The sequence below is a fragment of the Tarenaya hassleriana genome, unplaced genomic scaffold (assembly GCF_000463585.1).
Source record: "Tarenaya hassleriana unplaced genomic scaffold, ASM46358v1 Cleome275, whole genome shotgun sequence".
In the NCBI taxonomy this organism is placed as follows: Eukaryota; Viridiplantae; Streptophyta; class Magnoliopsida; order Brassicales; family Cleomaceae; genus Tarenaya; species Tarenaya hassleriana.
The window spans coordinates 105706-115033 of NW_010965983.1; positions in this window are offsets into that span (position 1 = coordinate 105706).

A 9328-nucleotide genomic window follows, 5' to 3' on the forward strand; every position below is an offset into this window, starting at 1 on the left:
TATAACCGCCAATCGGTACAACTATGAGATCTGCGGCCAAGTTACGACCACAAATGTCCAGCGATACATCTCGTAAGGTCCCATGTACCGGGAGTGTCTCTCCCGATGGTTGCGAACAATAAAGTCGCTCTTCATATCTATTCGCTCCATACTTAGTTTCTTTGCTTTTTCTAAGCTCAAGAAACTGTGAGTAGCCCCAGTATCTAACAATGTATAGCACTCAACATCGCAAAGGTGAAGGGTACCTGTGATAGCGGCAGTTTCGTCATCCTCGAGATTGGTCTCCTCCTCCTATGCCTCTGTCTCAGCCTCAAGAGTATAAACTCTCGGGGCTGCTCCAGCCCTCGGTGATGGTCGCGGCTGTCTGGCCACAGGCAATGCATCTGTAGGTGCGGTGCAATTGGCCGCAAAGTGTCCCGGCTGTTGGCATCGGAAACAGGTCAGTGGTCCCTGGTAAGGTGGTGGTGGCAGCGGTAGTGCATCACCAGCTGGTGCTTTCCCCTTGCCCCGTGACTGGCTGCTCTGACCTACCTGGCTGGTCTTTCCCGGAGGTCAGGTGTTGGAGAATCGACTGATAGGGCTCCGATCTCGGATGCGCTCCTCCTTCTCTTCCCTTTCTCCTCGCTCTGCCTTCACCAGCTGGCTGATATAGCGACTGAGCGTGGGGTACTCGTGGAGTTCTATCTTCCTGCGAACATAGGGTCGTAGTCCGGTAATGAACTTTTGGATCTTTTTGCTTTCCGTAGGTACCAGATGTCCTGCATAGGTCAGCAAACGAGTGAACTTCGCTTCGTATTCGCGAACTGTCATGTTCCCTTGCTGCAGCTGCAAGAATTTCGTAAAGCGGTGTTCCTGGTCCTGGTGGTTGTAGTATTTGTGTTCGAATTCCCCCTTGAACTCCTCCCATGTAAAGCGGTGTCCCTCGGGCATTTCCTGCACCACCTTCTCCCACCAGTGTCGAGCCTATCCTGCCAGGTGATGGCTCGCTATCATAGCTCGGTGGCGATGAGGGCATTGGACATATTCCAAGTCTGGAGTAATGGTAGTTAACCACTCTTCTGCAGCTTCCGAACTCAGTGAGCCTTCAAAACACGGAGTATCATGGCTCGCAATTCCCGGATGATAGGAAGATACTCCCTGACCATTGGGTCCATAGCTGGTGGTGGAGGTAAGTCCTCCCCCCTTGGCTCCGGTTCCCCCGCCGGTGGTGGAGGCGGGATATGAGCCCTCAGCGTTTGCATCATCGCTTCTTGGAACTCACGCACCTCGTTCCTCAATTCGTTCCTCATCTCTTCTTGGAACTCCTTGAATCCATCAGTATGGGGGTCATGGTTGGGTACACTGTTGTCTCCCGTGATTGACCAAGTGCGTCGTGGCGCCATTTCACTGCATCACGTGGTTGTACTTGGCAAACGACGACTAGTAGAACATCATTGTATACGACATTTTGTAAAACATTTTTCTTTTAAAATGATTATCGAAATACACTTTTCAGTGTGAAAACCTTAAGGGTATGAGTCGTTCTTTCCCGTGGATAGAACGTTGCTCTGATACCAAAAGTTGTGACACCCGAATCCCGCATCCCGTAAACAGGATATGCCACATGGACGAAAACCAATAAAATATAATAAAACCAAAAGTACGGGAATTAAAAATCGTTTTTAAATACAAACACGAAGCGGAATAAAATCGTCACACGTTTCTCGAAAACAACAATGTCCAAACACACAATTAAACACAATCATTTCCACGCGGAACCTTGTTCCACAAACCAAACAAAATAGGATTAGTTATCCGTACATAATAATGCCTTCACAAGTCGTCGCCGTCCAAAGTGCGCTACTCGTGCTCCTCGGGATCTAAAAAATTCAACAACGGAGGGCTAAGCAAAAAGCTTAGTGAGCGGCTCGGGTTGAGCCCGGAGAGCCCATTCTCATGGAGAACGGTGCCAACTAATATTTCAATACAAGAATTTCCTTTTTATCCATTTAACTTTTTCTCATTAATCCTTTTAATACATTATCATTACCCATACATTTTCGATACCTGATAGTACTGACTCAAGTCGTCTACCGGCACCATCAGGTACCATTCCTTTCGGTATCATCTAGTACTGACTCACTTCGTCTACCGGTACTAGACTCTACCCTGCTTCTCTATAATAGTACTGACTCCACTTCGTCAACCGGTACTATCATAAAGACGACCACTCAGATCCACCAGTACTGACTCCACGCCGTCAACCGGTACTGGCTTCACTACACATTTCCATAACGGTATTGATTCCACTTCGTCGACCGGTACCGCCACGCAAACGTCCACCCAATTACACCAGTACTGACTCCACATCGTCAACCGGTACTGGTATTACATTTCGGTAATAGTACTGACTCCAAGTTCGTCAACCGGTACTATCACCGAAACCGCACATCCTCCAGTGCTGACTCCAAGTTCGTCAACCGGCACTGGTTCTATATCCACACATCCCCGTACTAGTACTGACTCATGTCGTCAACCGGTACTAAGTACAGGTTCCATTACTCATTCAATCACATGCTTTATCATAATTATATATAACCATTATACCCATATTACCCTTTCCGAGTTTTTCTCTAGATTTATCCTTCGTGTTCACTTCGGTTTGCGGATTAATACCTTTCCTTATGTGCATTTCTATCTTTTTCATATTCGTTCGACATGCTCATTTAATCCTAGTTTGTTTAATTACCATGTAACACCGTATTACAGTTTAATCCATTTGAATCTATAGTCGGGGTTGCAGCCAGTCCGTTCGGTCCAGCCATTTTGAGGTTTTTCTAGACCGGTCGGTCTATGAGTAGACCGTCCGGTCCCCGCGTGTGCATCTGGTTCGGTTTTGGTCTTGGACCGTCCGTTCTACCTGGTCCAGACCGGGCGGTCCAGCTCATTCGGACCGTCCGTTCTACATGGTCCAGACCGGGCGGTCCAGCTCATTCGGACCGTCCGTTCTCCCTTGTTTCTCAGACCGGGCAGTCTAGGTCTTGTTGGAACGGTCGACCCAGCTGGTTCTACATGTTCGTTCTGTCTTGTCCCAGACCAGACGGTCTACACACGGGAGACCGGATGGTCTGGGACCCAGGACTTCGTCTTCCTCACGAGATTCAGTCCGATCTTACGCCATTTTTGGCCAAATTCTGATCCGATTTTAATTCTAATAGTTACCCACTCAATATTAAACATTACTAGGTGCTTAACTCTTGCAGAATCACTAGTCTACACCATAAATCATGAAAATAGAATCTCACATACACAATCCAAACCACTCACCTCGGATTTCTGTGAGCTGTGTTTTCCTCTGAGCTCGTGCGAGTTTTACAGGTCTTCTTACCCTCCGAAACTTCCTAGGAACCTCCTTGGGGTGTCCCTCTTCGATTTTCCGAGCTCTCTTTACCTCAGTTCTTCCTCAATCTCTCTCCCTTTCTCCCTTTTTTGAAAATCTGGTTTTTCAGTCGAGATGGTTTTCTTCCTCTTGTTGGAGCCGATTTATCAGCCATTTCAGAGACCAAATCGACCAAAACGCGGCTTGGGGGCCAGTCTGTGTCTGGCACTACACGGGAGTGGCGGCTGGTGGCGCGTGGGGACAGATTGTCGCACAATAATCGCGGCCGAAAGGTGGAAGAAAGTCGGAAATTTCGGTCACTTTTTCCCCAATTTCAGATCGTCTGTTCTGATGCTGGTCCATCCGTTCTGTTTCGCGAACGTGCAGACCGTCCAGTCTGCATCCTGGTCCGTCCGGTCTTCACCGATTTTTCGTCTTTTTCTCCGTTTGTCGCTAGACCGGTCGGTCTACCTCTGGACCGATCTGTCTAGACCCTATTTCCTTTGTTTTTTCGACGTTTCCGACGCGTTTGAGTCGCGTTGATCCATTGGTTCGATTTTTATGCCAATCACCTTATATTTTAGACTTGTTTTACCCTATTTTATTCCCGAAGTTAATTTAAATAATTTATTCGGGAATCGGGGTATTACAACTAGGTCATCTTCATGATTGCCACATATGGCTATATATATAAGGCTTGTCAGTGTTTTCATAAAACCTAGTTTGATCTATTGGAATTTTAACTTAAAATTAACTCTATTTGCCTTATTACTCAGCACATGAGCCCATTAGATCTTTTAAACCCATCACATTAAAGGGAATCAGACCAAAGTGTTGAGTTTGTTTCAAAATCAATGGAGATTGAAGAATAGTTGTGAATCGAAGAGACTTAATCTTATTTTTTGGATGTTCCATGAACATATATGCTGGAAGAAAACTATAGAAAATGAAGAAATACAAATAAAGAAAGATACACAAATGATGGAGGAGAATCAGAACAAAATAATCGCGATTCGGAAGATTGTCATGTCTGTAAGAAGAGAGAATCATGATGGTTACCGATTCGGCCGCGATCTCTGCACATAGTGAAGAAGCGATACTTGGAGTTGGACTTTAGGGCTGCATGAGGAGAGATGGGCTTGAAGGCCCAAATCTTGGATCAGGAGGCATGTGTTTGTCAATGCCCGAGAATGTCGAGTTGTCCGAGCTTGTCCCATGTCTATCTTGATTAATACACATGGATTCTAATCTATTTCTCAAATCGACCATGGAGAGAGCATCATATTTAACACTTCAAACACAATTGGATTTGGATAACACAACATAATTTTGAGTATGTTTTAGATACCCAAAACAAATAATATGTGATCGAGTATAATTCACGATATATATCAAACTTTCAAAACCATGTATAATCCAATTTAGTCTCTCTTTTATCTTTATTTTTCGTAAGAGCAAGGTTTATATATACCCGATTGCATGATCCCAATTCAATATTCTCGTCTAGTTTTTTTTGTTAAAAGGTAAAAATATATTAAAAAATAGAATTCGTACCGTTCTATGAGCATAGATAGAAATGGGTGACCGAAAACGTAGGATTCGAGCAAAAATCGATAAATAGACATGAGGAATAACTCGAATCAGAGTAACTCAGCCCAAATAACCACCAAACAATATGTAAGGAAAGAATGCATACCGGATTCGAGTGAGAAGTGGCGAAATGGGAGAGAGAAAGAGAATGCGATGGCCCGACGCGGAGGATGGAGGACGATTGCGGAAAAATGTCGGAGAGGCGGTAAAAATGGGGAGGAGGAGGGTTTGAGGCGGTGGTTGTCGAGAGTTAGAGTAAAAATCTGAAAGTGATGAAGATTTAGGGTGAAAAAGGTCAGGCCTCGCAAACTTACTTGTGAACCGATCGTTTCTTTAAGTATAAAACGATCGGTTTACCAATTTGCACGTGGCATGTGGATTTAAATGAGAAACGATCATTTGTGGGAATCGCAAAACGATCGGTTCTTGACTCTGAGAAAAAGTCCACGAACAAGAGAGAGAACCGATCATTCGGTGTAAACCAGAAACGATCGGTTTGTATGCCTGAGCAGTTCGATCCAATATATTGTGTGTGGAGAGGCAAACCGAAATGACCTGTATCGAGAGTGAGTGTGCAAGGGAAAGCGGAGAATAGAAAATAGAAGAAAAATAAGAGCGAAAGAAATAGATACAGAAAAAAAGATACGGGTTCGGGAAAACCCGAACGTGCTCGTTTAAGGTCGTGAGCAAAGACCATGGCAGTATCATGCAAGATGGGGATATAGAGAGGGAGAGTACCTCTCTCGGTTGACGGATCATCGGGATTATACAGTTTCACCCGTTGAGCATTGACTTTGAATGTATTACTGTCGGAGCCCCAAAGCTCGATTGCACCATGGTCGGCGACATGTTTGATCGTGAATGGATCGGACCACCGTGACTTGAGCTTAACTGGAAAAAGCCATAATCGAGAATTGAAAACAAGGACACAATCATTTACCTGAAAGGATCAATGAATGATGTGGTGATCATGCCAACGTTTGGTGCATTCCTTGTAGATTTTTGCATTATCGTAGGCGTCTAGGTGGATTTCTTCAAGATGATGGAGCTGTAATACTCGTTTTTCCGTTGCGGGCTTTAGATCATAGTTCAGAGTTTTGATAGCCCAAAACGCCTTGTGTTCCAGTACAACCGACAGATGACAGGCTTTCTTGTATACCAACTGAAAGGGGGTCTTACCGATAAGAGTCTTGAAAGCAGTTCGGTATGCCAAGACCGCATCGTCGAGTTTCTGAGACCAATCTTTGCGAGAACGGGATACGGTCTTCTCCAGAATAGCTTTGATCTCCCTTTAGAGATCTCGACTTGACCGCTAGTCTGCGGGTGATAAGGAGTAGTAACTCGATGTTGAACCCCGTATTTCTTCAGTAGATTCTCAATTATTCGGTTCACAAAGTGTCATATACGCCCCTTGGAGCCTCGGTTAGGTGTTCGGATGGTAGGAGATTAAGGGTCGAATGATCACTAGCCTTGAGAGGCACTCGAACTCAATCGATACTCGGATACGAGGGGGAACGAACGAAGTGTAGGTGTAGGGATCAATCACTCACCCGCAAGGGCACTCGAACTTGATCTGAATCGGTGGAAAAATGGAGAAGATAACGAAGGATAGAAAGCCTTCGGACGAACCGAAAGGCTGCCTCGGACATACCAAGGAGAGATGTCGGACAAACCAACGTAGAGGGCTCGGACGAACGGAACAAGCTCGGACAAACCGAAGGACTTGGACTCACCAAGTTGTGCTCAATACCAAGGGTGGAGGAAAGAAGAAATCAGATTTCTATTCAGCAAAAAAAAAAAGTCTAAGTTTTTTCAAAATGAAGTAACAAACACGTAAAATGAGACACATGCATGATGTTGATAGTCCCAGCTATTAATGGAGAAAAGAGTTGTTGGATTAGTGACTTGTTCAGCAAGAAGCTTCCTTTTGTTGTCTTGAAGCCTAGGTCATTCCTCTTGGCACATAAGGATGGTTCGAACTTTCGGGATCTCGTCCGTGAATGCGTACTCAATCCCGATCTTTGTTTCGCTCAAGACTTGAGAGACAGATGCGTTGAATTGTTGTCGCATTGCTCGAGTCTTCGATCGCATGAGAGGCGGTTCCATTCGACGCGAGATTGGTATGGACGATGCCAAGGTACTTGTCTCCCATGCTTACTTGCAATGCTCCGTTCCAAGCTCCTTTCCGAGCTCTGCATCTCCTAGCTCCGTATCTCCAAGCTCTGCATCTCCAAGCTTCGTGTCTGATTTTGCTCCAAGCTCTGCGTCCATGGTGATGTCCTCATCATTTCCTCCCTCTTGAGAAGATTTCGTCCTCGAAATATTTGTATCTGCATCGAAAGAAAGTAGATCAGCCACATTAAAGGAATCGGAAACATTAAACTCATTGGGTAGCTCAAGACGATAGGCGTTATTGTTAATTCGCTCTATGACTCGAAATGGCCCATCACCTCTAGGTGATAGTTTGGACTTGTGTTTATCCGGAAAACGCTCGGGTCGAAAGTGCAGCCAAACCCAATCATCTTCCTTAAATGTAACCGTCTTATGGCCCTTGTTGGCGGGTCGTGCATAATACTCAATTCGTTTCGCGATATTGTCTCTGATCTTCTAGTGTAGTTGCTTAACGAACTCGGCCTTCTTTACCCCGTCGAGAATAAGAATCTCATGGTCGGGTAGGGCAATGAGATCAAGAGGTGTGATCGGATTGAAGCCGTACACGATCTCAAACGGGGAGTGCTTCGAGGCAGAATGTATCGCTCGGTTATAAGCGAACTCTATGTGAGGTATGCACTCAACCGAATTCCCTAAGGTCTTTCCAATGGTAGCTCGTAAAAGAGTAGACAACGTACGATTAACTACTCAGTTTGTCCATCCGTTTGCGGATGACAAGTCATCGAAAAGACGAGCTCTGTGCCGATCTTTTTCCATAGTGTCCGCCAGAAGTGGCTGAGAAACTTGGAGTCTCGGTCCGACACTATCGTCCTTGGTATGCCATCAAGACAGACTATATCTAGAAATAATAGATCGGCGATGTGTTTAGCATCGTCCGTCTTGGCACACGGCACAAAGTGAGCCATCTTAGAGAACCGGTGCACGACAACAAAGATAGAGTCCTTGTGTTGGATTTTGGGGAGTCCAAGGACAAAGTCCATGGAAATATCGACCCAAGGTTGCGTGGGGATCGGTAGTGGCATATACAATCCATGAGATTGCACCTTAGACTTAGCCCGATGGCATTCTCTGCACTTAGCGCAAAACCTCCGGACGTCCCTCTTGAGATGTGGCCAAAAGAAATGCTCTTGTACTACGGCCAAAGTCTTATCTACCCCCAGTGACCAGCTAGAGCTCCTCCATGAGCTTCTCGGAGTATGACATCTCGTAAGGATCCTTGAGGGACACAATCGTTTATCACGGAATAGGTATCCATCGTGCAAATAATATGGCCCGTGGCCTCCTTTTCGATATTCCTCTACGATGGTACCAAAATCACGGTTGTCCTCATATCGTGCTTTGACGTGCTCAAAGCCGAACAATCTCGTTTCCATAACCGAGATCAAAGTGTGTCGGCGAGACAATGCATCGGCCACGACATTCTCTTTTCCTTTCTTGTACTTGATGTTGTATGAGAATGTCTCGATGAACTCTAACCACTTAGCGTGTCGACGCTTGAGAGTGGCTTGGCCCTTAAGATGCTTTAGTGTTTCATGATCCGAATGCACTACGAATTCCTTGTCCAACAAGTAATGCTGCCAAGTCTCTAAAGCTCGCACAAGTGCATATAGCTCCTTATCGTAGATCGGATAATTGAGTGCAGCCCCGTTTAGTTTTTCACTAAAGAATGCTACAGACTTCTTCTCTTGCAGTAGGACAGCTCCTATGCCAATCCCGGATGTATCGCACTCAACCTCGAAAGTTTTGGCAAAGTTCGAAAGAACTAAGACGGGAGCATGTGTAAGGCTGTCTTTGAGCGCAGCAAAGGCTCGCTCTTGTGCGTCTCCCCATTCAAATGGTACGTCTTTTTTAATTACCGCAGTAAGGGGAGCGACTATGCTACTAAAATCCCGCACAAAACGACGATAAAAGCTAGCCAAGCCATGAAAACTACGCACTTCTCTGACAGTGGTAGGGGTCGGCCACTCCGTGATGGCTTTAATTTTTTCCTCATCGACCCTAAGTCCACTGGAGCTAACTACAAAGCCTAAGAATACTATCTCGTGGGTGCAGAACGAGCATTTCTTCAAATTCGCGTATAGGCTTTCTTTCCTTAGTGCGACCAAGACTTGCTCTAAGTGAGTCACGTGGTCCTCCTCGGTTCGGCTATAGACGAGGATTTCGTCAAAGTACACGACCACGAACTTTCCTATGAAAGCTCTCAAGATG